The 22491-nt window shown below is 41.1% G+C and overlaps 1 protein-coding gene across 1 annotated transcript in view; it reads left to right on the forward strand.

The window, feature by feature from the left end:
- pcdh15a (protocadherin-related 15a) overlaps positions 1-22491 on the forward strand; it is a 512848-nt gene that overhangs the window by 61684 nt on the left and 428673 nt on the right. The window lies entirely within an intron of this gene.

Raw genomic sequence — 22491 nt, forward strand, 5'->3', positions numbered from 1 at the left:
CCCGGATAGTGAATGGACCCTGCCAGCGAGCCAGGAACTTGCAGGTGGTGGTAGGTATTAAGACCATGACTCTCTCTCCTGGCTGGAATTCTCTCAAGACAGCAGGGCGGTTGTAGGTGCGTTGTTGGGCCTGCTGCGCCTGCTGCATATGTTCACGCACCAGAGGAAGCACAGAGTTGATCTTCTCCTGCATGGACTGTATGTGCTCAATCACCGACCTGAAAGGTGAAGGCTGACTCTCCCATGCTTCCTTCATGACGTCGAGCAGTCCTCGGGGTTTCCTGCCGTAGAGAAGCTCGAAGGGGCTAAAGCCGGTCGATGCTTGGGGCACCTCTCTGACAGCGAAGAGTGTGTGGGGGATGAGCTGGTCCCAATCCCGGGGTTCTTTCTCGACCACCCGTTTCAACATCTTTTTGAGCGTCTGGTTAAATCGCTCAACCAGTCCGTCTGTTTGGGGATGCCAGATCGAGGTGGTGAGGTGCCGCACCTGAAGGAGACGACAAAGGTCACTCATAAGCTTGGGTACAAAGGGCGTACCTTGGTCCGTGAGGATCTCTTTTGGGATCCCCACTCTGCTCATCAGCAGCACCAGCTCTTTAGCGATTGCCTTCGAGGTTGCCTTCCGGAGCGGCACCGCATCTGGGAAGCGAGTGGCATAGTCGACCAGGACAAGGATGTACTCATGTCCCCGCCCTGACTTCGGCAGGGGGCCCACGATGTCCATCCCGAGCCTCTCAAACGGGGTGTCGATGATGGGCAGGGGTACTAGAGGAGCCGGGGCCGGCTTGTAGGGGCTGGTAAGCTGACACGTGGAACAGCGCCGGCAGTGGTTTTTGACTTCAGCCCGGATGCCTGGCCAGTAAAACCGTTGCTGAATCCGGGCCAAGGTGTTCTCCATTGCTAGGTGACCCCCCAGCGGATGGTGATGTGCTAGGTGCATCACCTTGTCCACGTGTCGGGTCGGCACCAGGAGTTGCTCCACGGTCTCCCCATTGATCTTCACCACCCGGTAGGCACGATGATCCCTGACCATAAAATATGGTGGAGCTGGTGCCGTGGGTCCCACGGCCCTCCCATCAATCTCGGCGATGGCCTCCCAGATGTTTTTGAGCCTGGGGTCCTCCTTCTGCTCGCGGCTAAAGCACCCCTCTCGGAGGACCTGCTGATGGAGAGAGAACAGAGGATTAGATAGTGGGTCTCTCTCACCTTCGGAGGCACTTTCCTCGGAGGGGCTCCGGCCGCTCGCAGCCAGGGCAGGTCGGAGGGATGGCCCCCTTCTTCTCCCACTTCTGTGACCGGGCCGAAACTGTGAGGCTCTGTTCAGCTCTTCCTCAAACTGCGGGTAATCCCTGCCGATGAGGAGGGAGACGGGAAGATCGGGGACGAGGCCAATGGTGATGGGCCACTGCTGCTGGGGGCGGCCTAGGGACACCTTTGCGGTCCGTATGGTCTTTTGATCCCCATGGACACAGCTGACCTTTATGGTGGTGTAGTCTGCACGTACCCAGGGAATGGCCTCGGGACGGGCCAAGGTGACTGTACTCCCGGAATCCAGGACGGCTTGTACTCGGCGGCCATTGAGCTGGAGAGTGCAGCGAGGGATGGGTCGGGCCAGACCAGTGTGGAGTCCACAGCCTGCTAACCAGGCTTTTGCGGCTGGGGCTGGGCGATGTGGACTTTCTGGGGCTGTGTTCATGGGCTCGTCAATCGGCCCCAGCGGGGGCTCTTTGGGCCTAAAACCAGGTCTAGGACCTCTAGTGGGGTTTAGAGGGACACCGGAAAAAAGGGGCCTATCCTTCTGGGTAGGGAAAGGACCAGGGCTTCTTTTCTCTACGGGTCTTGCCATGGATAAGATGGTCTGCGCCGACTCGGTGGCCTCAACCATCCCTCTCATGGTCGGGGCTCCTTGCAGGCCCACTGCTGTTTGTAGCTCTGAAGGCAGTGTATGGAGGAAGTGGTGAGCTACCACTCTCTCCACTACACCCTCAGAGCTAGTCTGGTCTGGCTGCAGCCATCTTTTGGCTAAGCGGAGGAGCTGGGTCATTTGGGGCCTGGGGGGAGCATTGGGTTTAAAAGTCCATTTATAAAATGATATGGCTGATGCTGCCGGCCCTAGACCTACACGGGCCAGAATCTCCTCTTTTAAAAGCTCGTAATCTTGAGCTTGGATAGGGGGCAGGGAGAAGTAGGCCAACTGGGCCTCGCCGGTAAGAAAGGGGGCCAGGATGTTGGTCCACTCCTCCTTGTTCCATAACTCTCTCTCTGCAATCCCCTCAAATGTGTACAGGTAGGCCTCCACATTGTCTCCCGGAGCCAGCTTGGTCAGGAGTTGGTGAGCACTGCGACGGGGATCAGGGAGCGAAGCCAGCTGTCCTGCACGATGGGAGGAGAGCAGATCCTCCGTCAGCTCCCGGAGCCCTCACGCCAACTCCCGGGTGACCTCCTGCTGTTGGAGGCTGGTCTCCAAGAGATGCTGGAGTACCTGGTCCATCTCTGAGAGAGTGAGAGAGAGAAAAAAAAATAGAGAGGGAGAAAGACGTCTTCCTCGTTGGGGGCTCTGTTCGGGAGGCTATAGAGGAGCTTCCGACAGAGAACCGGGAGGTTAAGGCCCAGACTCCAAAAATATTTGCCAAAAAAAAAAAATTTTTTTTTTTTTTTTAATTATAATTTATATATATTTACACCTGCCTCTCCTTCAAAAGGGTCCAGTTTCCCGCATTCTCCACCAGTGTGAGCAACCTAGCTAGGAGGACCCAGTTGAAGCAGGAGTCAGAGGCAGGTTCAACAAAAAGCTCCCCGTAGGGCGTTTATTAATAAAAGGGAAAAAAGGAAAAACTGTGAAAAAGTAAAGTCCCTGGTTCAGATGACCGAGGCTGTAGGAACCACCAGGCTAGAGGTTAGTCCATCCAGTGACTGGAGTTTTAGGACGGGGATCCCTTTGTGCCACGGGTCCAGATTCAGCCTTCTAAGTCAAGGAGAGACAGGAAAAAGTGTTAGTGTGGAGCTGGGGACAAGCCAAACCATACTCAACTCAGCCTCAGTAATACTGAGGCTTTTAAAGGGCAGCTCCACTCTCTGGCAGCGTCCTGATTAGTGGCTGCCAGCCGCGCCTCGTCTGCTCCTCCAGCACGCAGGTGATCAGTGCGCTGTCCTTGGTGCTGAAGGAGCGGGAGCTTTGTTGATCCTGGCCATGTGCTTTCGGGCGCTGTCCGGTGCTGCAGGAACTGGAGCTCCGGATCTGTCTCTGGGAGACAGCGAACCTCCTCCTTGCGGGACCTTCACGCCACAAAACTTAAAACTTCACTGAAACTCCTGTATAAAGCTGTACTTCAGCCGAGTGGCTTTACTGCTCCTTATAACTTGACTGGTAGTATTCATACATAAGGGGCACCCGATTTTAAGGCACACTGTCAAATTTTGGAAAAATTAAAGGATTGTAAGTGCATCTTATAGTAAAAAAAAAAACTGTAATTTTCTACCCAGTTTTAGCAACTTTTGAGATATTGACACTGATCCAAATGAACGATTTTCATAGAAATTAATTGGATGAAAAAATCTTGCCACACTTTAAATGTCACAATCATACAAGTACAAGTAACCACTTTAGCCACTTTATCTCAATCACCTGGGTTACCATATCAAGAAACTAGAAACAACCTAGCAGTGCTCTGCTCTAGCAATTACTTAAAAAAAAACATTATTAAAATACCATACCATGAAATACTATGAATATCACTCTGTCACACTGTAGCATCTGACTAGCATCCAATTAGCAACTCCACTTCAACCACCTAGGATACCACAGCAACTAACACTACAGCGATCAACTTGGATGCTATAGCAACCCCCAGGAAACCACTTAGCCACTTTATGGCAATCACCTGGGATACAATAGGAACCACTTTGCAATTATATAAAAACCACTTAGCAACACCATAGTTACCGCCTGTAATACCATGGCAAAAAAAAAAAATGGAACCATGTGGCGAAAACCTTGCTGGAATTAGGAACCATTTAATTATGGAACTATTCACAGTTTCCTGAACCTTTCAGCATAAACTTTCATTTTGTTTAGTAACGTTAGTATTTGGTGTCAATGAGATGACCTTGGTCTACTACTAAGACCTTGACTTCTGTTGTAAAATGTGATAATAAGTACATTTGAGCTAAAGATTCATACAAACTCATTACACGACCGTTCTTGCAGTGTTCTGCATCGATTTTCTGCTGAACTGGACACAGGAAATCAAGCCGAGTCAAGGCCAGATCACAGTCATTAATTACCTGAGGAGGTGGTTACTGATTAGTTAGCTTTTTCCTCACTAAGAACAGCTGAGCTGGCACAGTTTATAGTACAGCTGTTCCATCAGCCTGGAACAGCAACGCTTCTTTCTCTCATTTGGAGCTGTTAGACCCGCCACCAGGCAGGACCACCATTTTCTGAATACAGTGCATGTTCTGTTTTATTTTTCATTTATTTTTATGTTTTATGTTGTCATGTGATGTTTAGGATTTGAATGTGAGTTGCCCATTATATTGACTGGCAGAAAGTATTGCTCTGAATTGACCAATTATTATATATTATATGTGATGTTAGACCTCTGTGGGACTAAGAAAATTAATAAACAGTAATACAGACTAATTTAAAATTTCCTCCCTTTTGTTTTCCCCAATTTAGCTAGGCCAATTGTCTCACCCATTCAGCTGCTAGTCAGCTGTATGTCTCCCATCACTTGGAGGAAAGCCCAGCGAATCAGTTTCAATACATCAGCTCACAGATGCCTTGTGCTGTTTGACATCACCCTAAGAGTGAAAAGGGGAAAGAGCGTCATCTACCCACCCAGAGAGAGCAAGGCCAATTTTGCTCTCTCAGGGCTTCGGCAGCTGATTGCAAGCTGCATAACAAGGATTGCAACCAGCGATCTCCTGATCATAGTGGCAGCAGCTGAGCCCTCAGTTGGACCACAGAAGTGATTAATACATAATTTTACACTGTCTGGCCAAAAGAATAAAATCACCACCTAGATTTAACTAAGTAAATGATGTGGGGTTGATGCTGCAGTTGGTCTGCAGGTCTAGGTTCAGCAACAGTATGTGCTGAAAGAATGAGGTCAGCTGACTACCTGAATATACTGAATATAGACCAGGTTATTCAATCAATGCATTTGTTTTTCTTCCCTGATGACACGGGCATATTCCAAGATGACACTGTCAGGATTAAAGGGACTGGGATTGTGAAAGTGTGAATCAGGGAGCATGAGATCATCATTTTTACATGTGGATTGTTCACCACAGAGTCCAGACCTTAACCTCATTGAGAATCTTTGGAATGTGCTGGAGAAGACTTTGAGCAGTGGTCAGACTCTACCATCATCAATGCTGCAAGATCTTGGTGAAAAATGAATGCAACACTGGATTGAAATTAATCTTGTGACATTGCAGAAGCTTATTGATTCATGCACCAATCAAAGTCAATCCATTTTTTGGATTGAAAAGCCAGCCAGCCATTCAGACTGCTTCAGACTGCTGTATCTCTTCTTAAGTGAGTGACTTCTTGTTGTTTGTTGTTTTTAAAAGCCAGCAGCAGCTCCAGAGATGATTTAGTGGTCTGAGGATGTGACCTGGGGTCAGACTTTAGCTCTCCGGTCGCACTAAAGGACCTGCCTCAAAGCCTGGTGCCTTCTGAGGAGCTGACCAGACAGAGGAAAGATCCTGCTGAGAGCGATTCACTGTAGAGCTCTGCTGGCTGATGGTAAAGGATATTGTATTGTGCTGTTTGTAGACTCAGAGCGTAGGTGACTGAATCCTTTGTGTTTGTTTTGACATCATCTATATGATGCCAGCCCACTCATACAGTATTGAGTACAGGGACACAAAAGACACAGTGTCAGATTCCCCACAGTGCTCTGTTTTCTTCTAAAAAACCAAACAAACATGAAATATCTTGTCGAAAATCCCATGCCGTGTAATTAATTAGCTTTTACACATCAATTTGAAATTATTTGGTGTATATGTAGATCAGAAAATTCCATGAAGGACTTTGTGTCTTTGTGTAATTAGTAGAGTTTTACAGTTACCTTTACTGTAAATGCTTAGAACGTTCTGCTGATTTGGTATCTTATCATATTGACCTACAAATTTGAATGAATATTGTTGTCAAAATATCATTTAGCTTATTTAAGCTTATTTCTGATTGGCTCATATATCTGACTGAGTCATATAAAACCGTCAGACTGCTTCAAGCTGTTCAGCACAGCAGTACAGGTAAAGTGTAATCATAAGAGTTTAAACTTTTTTTCCACATGGTAATTTTTGCTTTTTTTTATATATTTTGCTTAAATTATTGTATTACCAGTTACCAGTGTAGATGTCCTAATGTCCTTACTTTATGTATTTCCAGAATTTTACCTTTTTTTTTTCATGTGAAGCATATCCTATAAAACACGTTTTTACAGAATAAACATTTTGTATTTTGATTTGCAACATGGGTCAAAAATTACCCGTATTCATTTTCTATGTAATTTCATAAATTGTTGAGTGTTTCTATGATCTATCTTAGCAATTAATTAATTCAGTGATTCAGAATTTAAGGTATTCCTCAATTAACTTATTTTTCATAATCATGCATCCTTTTTTATGTTAACCTTTCTTACTTTTTGTATGACTACCCCACTAGTGCAAAGATGCTTCAAAAATGCCCTGCACTCAATTTTAATTAATGATGTTTATAAAAAAAAAACGAAAGATGCATGTACTATGATCAAAATAGGTTAATTGAGAAAAAACCTTGAATACTGAATTATTCAATTAATTTATTAATACAATTTTTTATTTTTTTTTAATAGAAAAGTAAAACTCAACCAGGTCACTTTTGGCCCATGTTGGGCATCAGAGGGTTATTATTAGTAATTTCCTAATATACTATCCTATAGTAGTTTTCTCACTTGCTTCTGGCCCCAGTTTTGAATAGTATATTATCAGCCTGTGTCTAGATCATTTAGGCAGTTTTAATATAAAGTTGTACTGAAGCTTTTATTGAAACAACTCAATGTTTTAAAGTTAATGCTGGATGACCATGTCTTACTAGGGAGGTTAACCCTCCTACTATCCTCCAATTTAGTGACACCCTTTATTCTCTAGGTCAATATGATCCCAGCAATTTAAACCTCCAAAGAATTATTATAATTCCAGATAATTAACCATGTTAGAAAGGTTTAGTTACCAGTTTTTTATGTTTATTTGACAAATTGATAGTGGTTTGGTATTATTACAAGTGGTTTATTACTATTATATAAGTATTATAAGTATTGTGTTGTTAAGTCAGGGCCTAAACTGAAGGTACGTTTACTGAAAGATAATAAAACTGTATGTAATAGGGGACTTGGCATTATTACCACACAAATGTGTGTAAAATATAGAGATTTCTTAAGTTTTACACCAATAACACAGCCTAATAAAACAGACATTAAGGTTGAAGTATTTGTAACATCTTATGTTTTACTTATTGTCTTAATCAAATAAGGAGAAGCTGGTAAATATGAATCACAAAACTAATGTTAACCCTTTTTTTCAGAGGCTTTAAACATTAAATGGGGTCAAATTGACCCCAAAGATAATAGGAGAGTTAATGGACCAGCTTGGTCATGTTTGTTATGCTGGGCATTACTGTTCAGTTAGCTTAGATATGCTTGCTGGTTGCCCAGTGAGGTGAGGCTGGTTATGCAGGTAGACATGCTTGGTGATGCTGATCAGGTAGCTGGATGATACTGTTCTTCAACCATCTTGGTCATGGTGGGTAGTAATGCTGGTCAAACAGTTTGGTCGTGCTGGTTGATCAGCCTGAGTTGTTTAGCTTGTTCAGGTTGATTATGCTTGTAGAAATGCTGTTAAAGAGCTAAGTTGGTCAACCAGACTATTTACAGATATACACACTTTTACACTGTGATAACCTTATCATTTGTTGCCACTCCTAAAAAAATAGCACAAAGTTTAAAATATGAAGCATTGAAGCAGCATGTTGATCATAAAATCAAGAGGAGCAAGAAAACAGAACAGCCTGCTTGATCACAGCAGCTTTCCCCATTTACTTAATGCCAAAACAGACAGCTTTTTCTTCTAAAGAGACATCAGTGGGGTGAAAACCTTCAGTGTGTAACTTCTCCCTCTTAAACTTCAGAAATCCAGATGTGTTTAAGATACTTCAAGTGATCGCTGAAAGTAGCCAAGGAGGTAATGATCACAGCTATCATTACAGAGACAAGAGGTTTTTAGTTTTTTTTTTTTCTGTAAAGATAAATAAATTCTCGTCAAGGCCTTGCTAATCTGTTTTCAAACTTCTCCTTTCTATCTTTTCAGATTATAAAACAGATAGAAAAGAGTTGTTTTTTTCTGATAAGAATAAAATGCCTGTCTTTAGGTAGAAAGGCATGGTTTTTAAAGCGCAGATGGTAAAAAGCTCTATCAGGGATGAAAACCTCTCACAGCTTGATTTGATTCTGTGGAGCTACAGTATATGCTGCACGCTCGGAAAATGCTTTTAGCTTTCAAATGGAAGCAAGGCAGACGTTAAATTGCGTAATTAGTGTGAAAAATTTAATATCGGCTCAATCTCTGATTGACAGATAATGAGTGCAGTGATTACGATGATGATGATCTGCAATACGACAGATGTGCATCCATGCTTGCGTGATGCTGTTCATCTGTGTCACTATCAAAATGCGAGAGTTTGAGAGTGCAGACTACGCTAATGTGGTGTGAAGAGTGATGCAGAACTGCGGGATGAGGTCTGGCCTGGATGCACACCTTCTGCTTGCACTAGACGTCTGGAAACCCTTTGATAAAGGTCCATTAAGTGGGGTTTCAGGGTCCTGAAGGAGGCACCAGAGAGAAAATATCAAGGTTAATTAACAATTAGTTGGCAATCAAAGTCATGAAATAGCAGTATGTAAATTGACCAGAAAGTGTTACCTCAGGGAATAGCTTGGGAATGCCCAAATCTGTATAAGGTGTGAGATATTATCTTATTAAATAAGGTTAAACACTGGTCACTGTGCTCATGGCAAGACGGCGTAAATTATGAGAGTTTGAGTGAAGCCTGAAATTGGGAGCCAGATTGTGCAGCCATTTAACTTTCATTGATACACATTGTTATTGGCATAGAAGGAATTACCACCCACAGTGGACAGTGCAGTGGGTGGTAATGATCGTGACCAATGGCATCTGGCTAGATCTGTCCTATTACATGTGTATTACAGCATGTCAGTGTATCAATGCTATGAATCTTAAATCCAAGACATGAACCATTTAGGAAGCTTTATTTTTAAGAGTGTGTGCTTTTCAGTCATTATAAATTTCAGTTATTTTTCAATTTTGGATTGTTTAGAGGAGGTTGCCAGATATGAATTACTGGCCAGATGCTCACAGATCTAAAAGGAATTAATCTGTTTAAACAGCATTAGCTGAGATGAATAATCGCAAACATTTACAGTTACACTAAATAACAAACAAGGCTGAGCAACCAAAATAGACATGGCCTAGACTAATGTCACATGTGTATATATATGTGCAATATACAATTTATTATCAAAGAGACTCGGCTTACAGAGGTAGTTAGGGACAGGCAGGGTCAGTAACAGAAAGACAGCAATAGTAAACAACATACCAAAGTGAGAAGGGCAAAATGGGGCCATACACAGATAATACAGCAGGAAAAAGGAGAAGGCAAGAGAGTAGTCAAAAACACAAAACAGCTTGGTAACAAAGGGAAACAACAAAAGAAATGCTAACTAAATATAATACTTGGCGAAGAGCTAAGGAAACATATATAACAGAGGGTTATTTATACTAAACAGACCAGGTGTGAGCAATCAGAAGCTGGGACAGCGTGAACACCGTAGCGTCACATGATCAGCAGAGTCAGGATCAAGATCCTTTGTTGAGTCTTTGTTGTGTGTGACTGACAACATCAGAACCAACAACAAAAAAGTAAGCCAAAATTGAGAACAGAGATAAAAACGGGGGAAGTATTCAAACCAAACCTCTACTCAAAAAAATAACTGAATGCTTGGCAATACTTCGCCAAGCACAAAAGCAAACAAACAGGTCTGTTGACAAGGCTTGATATGAGCAATTCTAAAACTAAGGTGATGGACACTGTGGAAATGCTCATCGATTGGCTAAAGACATTTGACAGACATTCCTGAGGAAGGTGGATTATTGGAAATGTAGTCATTAGAGTTTATGGAGGCCAGGAAGCTTCACAGTAGAGTTAAACTGCTTGATTTGGACTTAATTTCTTAATAATTAATGTTCTGCTGAGGTATTGAATCAGCATCTGTATATAACCAGGAAATGTCTTGGATGACGGATGTATGAGATGTTTGGCAATGTGACAGAGAGTTTTTTGACTGGATGCAGAGTGGTGCTCCAACCCTAATGAGTGTCCTGAGAATGGATGTGGACAGCTGCTGAGTTATAGGAGAGGATAAGAATAAGTGTCTGTCCACCATGCCCCGGAAGAATGGAGGAAACAACAATAGGTTATAACACCCACAGGGCTGATGTGCCGGCGGTCTCGAGAGGCTGGAGGAAAAAAATCCAGGAGTCCTGGCAGAGTTGAACCAATAGCTGCTACAGAAACCATGGAAACTAATATAATGTGTCTGAGAAGCAGCACGTCCTTGAGACAGACAAAGAATCTTGAAAGAACTGAAACAAGCCAATCCGTTGTTGAACGAGGAGAAGTCAAATCTTTTACAATGAAAGGGGTTATCTAGAGTATTGATAGCAAAAAAACTTTTTACATTCATTTACAAAGATTGCTGTGAGACTGAGGTATACCGGTATTTCGTGTTTTGTTTTAACCCAGCCCACTAGGCAGGAGTGTTGAACTTTGGTGTTAGAACCCACTGTTAGATCTGTATACCCAGATTTTATACATAGCGTATTTTTTTGCACTATAAGGTGCACTTAAAATCCTTTAATGTTCCCAAAATGGCATGTGTGCCTTATAATTCGGTGCACCTTAAGTTTGTATTCTACCAGTCAGGAATTAAGGAGCAGTAAAGTCACTCTGCTGAAGAACAGCATTATACAGGAGTGTTAGTGGAGTTTCTCCAGTACCAAGGCTGGAGCAGTATTAGCATTAGCCGCTAAACACAAACGCAGTGCTAGGTCTTACGCCGTTCAGAGGTGAGTGTATCGGACTATAGTCTGCGTGTTTTCCGTGTTAAAACAAACTACACGGGTCTTCAGTGTAGTGCTGTTGGGCGGCATTTACTAGCGCTAAGCGCTGCTAAACATGGCTAGTGCTGTTTCAAACTGCGCTGTTAAAAATATTGGAAATTTTAAGCTCACTGTAAATAAACAGAAGTGCTTTACTCACCCAAATAAACAGTTTTCAGGAGAGAAATCTGTGTAAATTAACATCAGCAATTAACTTTTTTTTTAAGAATTACAGGTTTGTTTACAGTTTTGCAACCCCCACCCTTGTTCCTTACTATTGTTCTTTAATAGTGTGCCTTATAATACAGTGCACCTTATAGTCCATAAAATAGGGTAAATTTTAAGTACATATGATGTATTTTGTTATAGATTATTTTTTATTTTTTGGAAAATGCTAAACAAATTGTGTTTCTTACATTTACTCTAACATTTATTTGATTGCGGTCAATATGAATCTGAGATACTTGATGTTTTATATGCTTAGCTTCATTTCATTCATTCCTGTAGTTCAGGCCTAAAAAACATTCCAAAAAAGTTGGGAGGGGGGAACGAATGTCTGGAAATCTAAGCAGTACTAATAAAAAAAAAGGAGCTACTTACATGACTAGCTTTAAAAAGAGCATATCAGAGAGGCAGAATATTTCATTACATTACATTACATTACATTACATTTGGCAGACGCTTTCGTACAAAGCGACTTACAATAGTGAAGTACAAAAGTAAAATAAGTTTAAAGGTAAAACATCTTAAGATAGGGCTTATAGGAGGTCAAAGGGAAATAAGGGGATAGAGGAGTGAAGGAGGGGAAGAAGGAAATGAGGTTAGAAGTAGTTAGTGTGTTAGAGGTGTTAAGAGAGTAAGTGCTCTTTGAAGAGCTCTGTCTTCAGGAGTTTCTTAAAGATAGCGAGAGATTCTCCTGATCTGGTAGTGGAGGGTAGTTTGTTCCACCATTGGGGAACTCTGTATGAGAACAGTCTGGATTGCTTTGTGTGAGTGTTTGGCAAAGCGAGGCGACGTTCACTGGAGGAGCGCAGCGGCCGGGAGGTAGCGTAAGTCTTCAGGAGCGAGTGCAGGTAGGAAGGAGCCTGTTCTGTCATCACATTGTAGGCGATTGTAAGAGCTTTGAATTTGATACGAGCAGCAACTGGTAGCCAATGGAGCTCAATGAGCAGTGGGGTGACATGTGCAATATATCACCTTGATTTCAGTATTGCAATATCTTGCGATATACTGAATCGTAAGCCCTGCATATTGTATGGCAAAGTTCTTGCTAATACAAGGTTCTAGTGGAGAAGAAAGGGAAGTGAGAAGTGCCCCTAAGTAAACTGGGACTGACATGGTCAAACTGGTCCAGGAGAAAGTGAAAGGGGAGGTGGGGGGCGGTTGCCACAAATGGCTTTCTCAATTTCAGCACAGCAAAATGGAAACTCAGGAATGAGCACCGGGCTGTTCTTGCGGGGCCGTGAGGAGCAGGGAGGTCGATAATGAAGTGCTTCTTGCTGGAGTATCTACGTGACTAGGCCAATGGGGTGAATGCTGTGGGCAAAGGAGAAAAAAGCAAACGGGACTGTCAGAGCCCACAGAATCTTCCAGAGCCAGGAGAGTGGAGGCAGTATCAGGTTTAATAGCAGCAGAGGGAAGGTTATAACATGAGTGGATGGAGTCGGGAGAACTGGGAGACCTAGAGAGCTGCCACTGGCAGGAACTCCGTGCTAGGAATACTGGCAGTGCGGAAAGAAACAGGTAATAACAGTGTCAACTTCTCAGGGCTAAATTTATCATCAGGGTCATATTCAGGTGAATTCACCCATTCAGGTGGATCCTTCTAGGTATGTCAGAGGAAAGCAACTGCAACCTTTAAATCATATTAAACTGTTATATTTTCTAACTACATAATAAAATGTCACAAAATTCTATAAATTATAATGAATCACATCATGCTATTGTGCCATTTATGCTACCATTTATTGCCATTCATAGCCATCCATTTGCCCCAAGCTAAAACTGGCTAAACTACCAACAATATCCCATGATAAAATTGTTCAAAGTAAGTTTGATTATGTATGTATTTTACCAGTATTGCTCTCTTTTCGACAGACAATAGACATGTCTAAAAGTGGTCTAAAGTTGAAGCTGTGACCACTGAGCTCAACAAAAAAGCTTAACCTGAAAAGCTAAAAAGGGGAAGCTAAAGCTAAATCTGGAGAGATAAAGCTAAAGCAAAACATGAAGAAAACTTTGAAAAATCTGAGCTTCAAGAAGTGGAACAGCTAACCCACTGCACCCTGCTGCATATTTTACTGAGTCAAAATTATATGAAGTGCCTTTTGTGTCCAGATCGCATAGTTGCTTAAATTTCGTACAAACACTGTTTTAAAACTTTTTTGGAAGATTTACTCTAAATAAATACACATTATTACAAATATAGATTAATAACCCTTATGTTTAAAGAACTATTCGTACATTTACACAGTTATCTTGTGATAGGCAGTGTTGCACCACTGATCACCAGCAGGGGAGATGGGCAAGGAGGGAAAAAATCAGTGGAGCTGGGTCCAGAACTCCAATTCCCAAAATCCCTGGTGGTGATCAGTGGCAACCAGCCACACCTGTGCAGCACATTATATAGACCCCAATCAAACCATGCATTCATGTCGCACCTTTGTATTAGGATGACCGGTAACAGAGGGGAAGAAAAAAAAAAAGGAGCACTGAGCTGTGCTCAGCCTGCTTTGATTTACATGGTGTTTTAACTTTGGTTTCTTGTTGAGAAATCTGTCTTTCATTTGTAATATGCCAAGAGTGGCACTTCCTTTTTTTCTCCTTCCCGCATTTTTTCTACATCTTTTTTCAGACATTTATTTTTCTACCCATTTTCCTGTCTCCTCTGTGGAGAATCAACTCTACAAAGTTCCAGAAGCACACCCTGATCTGTTCTATTAAAAGAAATTTCAGTATAAAAAAATTAAAGCATGTTTATACATAATTAATCAAATAATTATAACATATATTTGATGTAGGGTTGGGGGTTTTGCCATTTACGCAGTGCTGCCTGGTTAAGTTTATGAAGTTGTCTTTTAAATAACACTTTTAAAGCATGTTTTCTTGAAGTTTTAAAGATTAAAAAAATAATAATTTAGACATTTAGTGAATTATTTACTAACTAACATCAAACTAATTAAGTGTGACCAGGGATTCCATTCCCGCCCTGTCATCTTGTGCTAACCCCGCCCCTTTAACCCTTTCAGACCTGAAATCTCCAGTTAAGGAAAAAAAAAGTATGAATCCTGTTTTTTTTTGTCTGTAATGCAGAGAAAAGAAGACTCTAATATTGTACTATAAAATGAATGCAGCAAAAAATCCAATTAACTACTAAACTAATATATTTTATTCCATTGGTTTGGAAGCCTGTGTGGAACATTTTATATTTTATATTAACCTATATATATATATATATATCATGAACCATCCCTAAACAGTAAAAACATGATTAAATTATTACTCAAATAAATTATATACAAAAAACACATTAAGTTCCTTTGCCTCAATGGCTCTAGTCCTACTGTTTTTCCAGTGTTTTTGCAGTGGATGGGACTGTTTTATTTAATAATAAACTGTTTTTTTTTGCTAATTAATGGTGTATTCTACGGTGGCCGAGAAAGCCCAGCGCAGTGCAAATTGAAAAGCGCTGCAAAAGCACAAAACACATCCATCAAAATTACAACACAGGCGCAGCAAATAGAAAAACGCGCTGCAAATAGAAAAACGCGCTGCAAATAGAAAAACGCACTGCAAATAGAACCACAACACAACGGAAGTGAGTCACAACACAACAGAATTTTCCCGGGGGACCTTAAAAGATGCTGTACCAGCTGTATACAAAGGACAATAAGTGGCAAACAAGCTTCTGAAAAGTAAGTTATGTTTATTACCTGTGATTACCACGGTTGTGTGCATATTATTAAAAGTTCTGCTTCACAAAACGCCTTGTTTGCCACTTATTGTCCTTTGTACACATAGTGAAGTCCGAGACGTTACTGAAGACGCAGCTTAGCTGGTACAGTATCTTTTAAGGTCCCCCGGGAAAATTCCGTTGTGTTGTGACTCACTTCCGTTGTGTTGTGGTTGTATTTGCAGCGCGTTTTTCTATTTGCAGCGCGTTTTTCTTTTTGCAGCGCGTTTTTCTATTTGCTGCGCCTGTGTTTTAATTTTGATGGATGTGTTTTGTGCTTTTGCAGCGCTTTTCAATTTGCACTGCGTTGGGCTTTCTCGGCCACCGTACTATTCGGATATACAACAGCTCTCAAATAGTGTAATGTGCAACAAAACATAAAAAAAAAAAAAAACATGTAAATTTTCCAATTCCATTGTAATGGATGCAGGGTCTAAAAGGGTTAAAGTAACCTTTGATATCTGCGACATACCGACCTTCATTTTTAATGGACTGAAGTCACTTTAGCTGAGGTAAAGCTTAGTTAGTCTGTTCACCCGGTCATGGTGAAACATCACAGTAATTAAAATACTTTTAGAGAAACTAAATGTATTTTTTAAAACAGAAGGCAGGGCACTGAGACAGACGCAGCTTAAGCTTGAGTCTATAGTTACTACAAACTTGAGGCGAAGTTGTCAATCATTAGAAAGCACCCAATATAGTGCAGCACACAGGGAGAATGGAGCTATTTCAGGATTCCTCACGCCTGTCCAGACTGTTTTTAATGAATGAAAGCTTTATTAAAAATGACATTTTATTGAAGGAACCTTTATCAGTATCCAAATGCATCTGCAGATCATTCCGAGGTGTCGCTGAAATGCGTGAGAAATGGCAAGTGTGGCAGGAGAACGTCAGATTAGATCTAATTGTGCGAGAGTCATGGTTAATGCGCGAGAGTTGGCAGCCGTGTAACGTGCAGTTACCTGCACCTGGGTTCTCTCATCTCACTGTCAGCAGTTTTTTCTTGTCTGTTTGTTTAGATTTTTCTGCTCATCCTGACGGTTAATAGTGCTTCAAAGCCATCCTGCCACAGCATACACACAAGTTACTGCATCTGTCTGGATGGCAGAAGATAGATAAAATAACATAGACCCGTTTGGAGACCCTGCACTCAAACAGGCCATCATCATACTCAATCAATCAATCAATATTTATTTTCACTCAGGAAGAAACATTGAGAGTGACCCTCATTTAGAATGATGCCGAGCCCTTATGACAAGGGATTGAACACATTTAATGATAATTTAGAAATAATAAGAAATAAAATAGTAAAAAATAGATAAATTAATAAAAATAATTAAATAAATATTAGTACGCATTTTAAATCAACATTTAATAAAAATATATATGTAAAACAGAAAATTCTAAAATTCCATAAAAAAACAAATTTGACATAAAAATAAAAATGTATAACATATAAAATAAGTAAATAGATAATAGTAGAAGTAAAGTAAAATATTAAAAATGATAAGTGATTAAATGAGTAATAGAACTAAGAACAGGAATGAAAATAAAAAATAAAAGTAATAATAATAATCATAAGATGATAATATGTTCAGAGCTGGAACATTCTGTGTGTATTCTGTTAGCTGATATGAGTGTGTGATGAGTCAGTGCATGAAGGGGAAACCACGTGACATGTTCTGTAAATTGATGCTACCACATCTAATCATCCTACTGGAACTAGCAAGACTCAAATGCAGAAACAGTTATATATAAAAATAGGGTCATTATCAATTGTCAGTAGGGATGTGTCATAATGTATCGTACAAAATAATATTGCATTTTTTTACATTATAAAATGTAATAATAGTGATATACTTGAAAGGATTGTATTTTGTATTTGTTATGTTATTTACTGTATTTACTTTAAATTGTTTATTTGCACAGTTTATATGCATGCATAAATTAGGGTTGTCAACGTTAAAGCGTTAACGTGCAATTAATTTGGAATTTTATATAAATGAATTATGCCACCAAGTTTGACCCCAACTTCTTCTGTTATCTGCCTTTTTTTTCTGAATGAACGACTAAAAAACATTCTAACACGCTCTGGAGCAATAGCAGACACTTCCTGAGTTCTAATTCAGAAATCCTTACAACAAGGCTGAGATGTTTACAGTAAAGTAAAAAAGGTTTCCTCTATCCAACTTGTCATGCATTCTTTATTCCAGTGCCCCACGATGGCTTTATCTCCCCTCAAACATACAAGTATATAGTAGTATAAATTTTTGCCTTTAAATATCCACTATAAAAACGTGCATCCTAAGAAAAACAAGTGCAATTAATCGAGGTTAATCACAGAATATTGTCAGGATTAATCAGATGAAATATTTTTTATCGATTGACACCACAGTTTCGTGGTTCGGCCATGTGATGCGAAGGCAGCAGAGAGAGAGAGACCACCGACGAGAGTGCGGAGCGCAAGGGCAAGAGAGAGAGAGAGACCAACGACGAGAGTGCGGAGCGCGAGGGCGAGAGAGAGACCAACAACGAGAGTGCGGAGCGTTAGGGCGCGAGAGAGAGAGACCAACGACGAGAGTGCGGAGCGCGAGGGCGAGAGAGAGAGAGAGACCAACGACGAGAGAGCGGAGCGCGAGGGCTAGAGAGAGGGAGAGAGAGAGAGAGAGACCAACAACGAGAGTGCGGAGCGCGAGGGCGAGAGAGAGAGAGAGACCGACGACGAGAGTGCGGAGCGCGAGGGTGAGAGAGAGAGAGACCAACGACGAGAGCACGGAGCGCGAGGGCGAGAGAGAGAGAGAGACCAACGACGAGAGTGCGGAGCGCGAGGGCGAGAGAGAGAGAGAGACCGACAACGAGAGTGCGGATTGCGAGGGGGAGAGAGAGAGAGACCAACGTCGAGAGCGCGGAGCGCGAGGGCAAGAGAGAGAGAGTCAGTGTCATGAGCAAATGTCTACAATGAGCAGTTTCAAAGAACGTATAGTGATTTCTAGCTTGTAGTGTGAACAAAAAGTATTTATTTGAATATCTCACGAAAAAAGTCAAATGAACTGAACTTGAACTAGTTCAGAATTAAAACTGTGAACTTTGAACGTGAACTGTTCACTTTGAGCATGTATGAACTGAACTTGAACTAGTTCAGAAAAGCTGTGAACTTTGAACGTGAACTGTTCACTTTGAGCATGTATGAACTGAACTTGAACTAGTTCAGAAAAGCTGTGAACTGGCACAACACTGCATCATGCATATGTGAACGTGTAGTTAACAGTAATTATTTCTGGCCTTCAGAACTGCCATTGCACCCATTTACAGCACGTGTAGAAGTTACGGTGGAAGTTACTTTACACACCATAGCAGAGAAAATCCTGGAAAGGGCCAGAAGAGATTTGTAAAGAAGTTCATAATGAGATTTCTGAGCACTCACATACAGTAGTTTAAATACCCAGTCACAGTCTTTCAGCTGAGTATGATTTTATTTCTTTTCTGGTTGGTTTGTTCTTTTTTCTTGTCCGTCAGTTCAGATTAAGTACATCTTTATACATCAGAACACAAGTTGGCTTATACACACAGTGTGTGGTGTGTGTGTGTGTTTCTCCATCTGCAACTGCATGATGACCTGTCACCCAAAGATACACACCCCTTTTATTTTTAGTGATTTATTTTGCAGATTCTGTATTCCTGCAGAACAGATGTATGTGTATAGATATGGTAATGTGTTGAGCTTTGCTTATTTCTGTATGAGCACATTTCCATACAGTGCAAAACCCTCAGCTCCTCTATCCGCAGTTCTGCCAGCCTGTGCACTTTTTCAAACTGATGCATCACACATTCTCTATCACGACTAAACCCCGGCAAAACACCCTGTCTGTAATATTTTATAAAACACTTTCTTTCTGAAGTAAGAAAAACAAGACACTGCTCTCAGGTTAGGGCTGTAATAAGCACTGGACCAAGCATTACATTATGATGGCCTCTTTGATTCTACACCTACCACACATTTTCACTTCTATAATTACAGACTGTAGTCGTGTTTCTGTTTCTCTGCATACTAATATCACAATATTTCATGGTATTTTTTCTATTTCAAGAATACACTACTGCAACAAAATGAAAATTCTATTTTATAATTGATTCATAAAGTTTTAAGAGATCAGAAATCAATATTTGGTGGAATAATCCTGGTTTTTAATCACAGTTTTTACGCATCTTAGAATGTTCTCCTCCTGGTGCAAAAAATCAAGCAGTTCACCTTGATTTGATGGCTTGTGATCATCCATCTTCCTCTTGATTATATTCCAGAGGTTTTCAATTTGGTAAAATAAAAAAACAGAAACTTATCATTTTTAAGTAGCTTTTGTTCAAAATGTTTTGCCAACATACTGCCTCCCAACATTTTTGTGTGTACTCCATATATCCATGTATCTCCATATATCCATGTATCTCCATATATCCAGGATTGAAGTAAAATAAATGATACTGGACAGATATAATCTGTCTTTAGTAGAAATAAAATGGGAAATGAGAACAGTGTATTTTTTATTTTTTGCAAAAACAGCAAAAAAGTAGTACCCTGATGTGATAATTAAGGGTGGGCGATATGGCACAATATATCAGGGTATAATATCGTTCATAAATATTCAAATATTAAAAAATGTTGGCGATATTATTGCATCTGATACGATATGGCACACACCTAATCACACTCTAAAAAACAGAGGTACGATACAAGTACTTTTTTGTACTCAAAGGTACATTCTTCATAAATGTACCCTCAAAGGTACAATACTGGTCTTTACAGGGTCAGATTTGTTCCCTCTGAAGTACAAAGTCATTTCTAACAGCAATAAGTACAAATTTGTACCATTTAACCAACCAAAGGGTACATTCAGTATTCTGCATCACTGTACTAATAAACAATATATATTTTAGATGCACATTTTTTTATTTGAAAGCCAGACAATTTTCGATCATCAAGTTTTTGAGCCATATTCAGTTGATGATAATGTTTATCATTTTTATAATCTTTACTGGCAAAAAACCATGGGTACAAAAGAGGCCTTTCACTAAATGGTACTTTTTTGTACCTCAATATAAGGTACAGCCCCAGCGACAAGCTTTGTACTCTTTTAAGTACAAATCTGTACTTACATTTCTTAGTGTGCAGAACCCACAGGACCACCACAATACAGACATTATTTGTGTGGTGGGTCATACTTTGGTGTTGGTGTGTTAGTAAATTCCCCCCAACAGAGGCTACGTTCACCAGAATTACTTTCATATGTGGTCCTAAATTGGATACGAATCCAATCCATGGACATGCGTCATCAGACTTGGTATTTCTCACACATGGTATTTCTCACGCTTGCCAGTCCATCGGCTGCATATTATAATGTACTCTCGTTGAGCCAATCAGAATATAGATCGCTCTGTTGTCAGGCAGACCTAGTCAAAGAAGGTGGAGTTTCAGCCAGAACGGTCGCAACCCCGCGCACAACCCCTCCCCCGTTGAACAACTGAAGAAATGCGCATCCACCACCACAGAAGAACAGCGCGCACCCGACACCACCATCCATCCACAACCCCTCGCCCCCCCCGCCAATCTCACTCCCACCAAATTTCGAAACTTGAGAGCCCTGTGCGTCATGAATGTCAACAGTAAAATAAGAATTTGTGTGTTATTTTGCTTTTACGCATGCACTACGTGCTTCTCTTTCTTACCCACACATCTCTTGGTGGAGAAAAACACCTTCTCGACCTGAGCATGTGCTTCAGACCAGCTGTTTTCTTTCCACTCCAGCAAAAGATGCTCCACATATGAGCTGCTAACACATCCATTTCCCTTTATAAAGCTACGAGTCGTCTCTCAAATCTGAGGTTTTTTTGTTATTGGTGAAGAAGGTGACGTTTATACACATATCAATGTGCACATGTGAGGCGTTTCAGGGACAGGGACAGATTCGTTCACATTACATACAGATACAGGTCACTTACATTTGCAAATGTGAACCGTCAGGATAGCCAAATCTGGACTGGATTTGAGCAACGTGGCTTGTAATGTGAACGTAGCCTAAGAGACATGTAGGCAGCATTCTGTGAACACTGTAAAAGTCTAGTGCATGACCAACACAAACTGTGGAGCAACAGATCACAGAGCTTTTTTTGTCTTTGATTTTACATCTACATCTACAATGTGGAGCAGCTTGGTAGGAGTGTCTAAAGGAAAGTAGACAGTGAGTGGACTTTGAATGTTTAAAAACTCCAGCAGCACTGCTGTGTCTGATCTACTCATACTACGTATCAGCACAACACACAAACAACTAAAACACACGCAGTGCTGTTTCAGTATTGTGTGGGGGTAATGACCATTGAAGAACAGGGTGAAAGGAAGAGGATAATAAAGTATGTTGAGAAACAGAAGGACTACAGTCTGCTTTATTTCGAATAATAGATAATGAATGTAGAAACAATAATGTTATGCTTGATTGATGAGAATCAACTTTGTATTGTATCGCTATATGAGTTCATGATTTCATGATTAACACAGTGAAAAAGCTGCAATGAAAGAAAACCCAAGTTGCACTACCCATGTGCAGCAACAGAGGGAGCTCTTCACACTGCAGACTGTGCTCGAATGACTTAAGTTAACTGGAGGCAAAGTGAGGTAAAGGGAGAGTGCAGCCAAGCCAAGTAACAAAAAATGGGTTTAAGCTAGTTTTAAATCCTTATTTAGTGCGTTTTACATCATTATTAGGATATCTAAGAGCGTTTTTACTCATCAGATTTTTTTGCCGATGTCATCCTCGCAAATTTGACGCAAAAGGAAGTAGCCGACAGTCTGTGGCTGCTCTTTATTGAGATGTATCCTGCCCACCGTGCTCGGCCCTGCCTGGAGTCGTCACTCATTTATCTGGTTATCTTTTACGACTGAGTCGATTACAGTTACTGAATACTTGAAGCTGCTCGTGCCTCTAATAGCTCATATCTCAGCCGTCTCTCGCCAGCTGAAGTGTCATTGTAGTGGCCTGCTATTCTCACATGGAGAGAGGCTCGATGGCTTTTACAGCCCATTAGAATATATCAACTCTGACGCCCATTATTACCAGGCCTAATGGCTGCCGTGCACACCAGCCCTGCTCCTCTCAGTGTGTGGTGCGCAAGGAAAAGGAGGAGGGGGTGAAAAAATAAAAAAAAAGAGGAGAAAGAAGATGCAGGGAAAGGCTGTCTGTTCCGGTCCTGCTATGATGAATAGTGGGTTTGGTGGAGAATTCAAAACCGTCCTTGGCTCTTCCGTGGCCCAAAGCGAAATTTGTTCTGGG

Source organism: Astyanax mexicanus, chromosome 7 (genome assembly GCF_023375975.1).
Source record: "Astyanax mexicanus isolate ESR-SI-001 chromosome 7, AstMex3_surface, whole genome shotgun sequence".
NCBI classification, from domain to species: Eukaryota; Metazoa; Chordata; class Actinopteri; order Characiformes; family Acestrorhamphidae; genus Astyanax; species Astyanax mexicanus.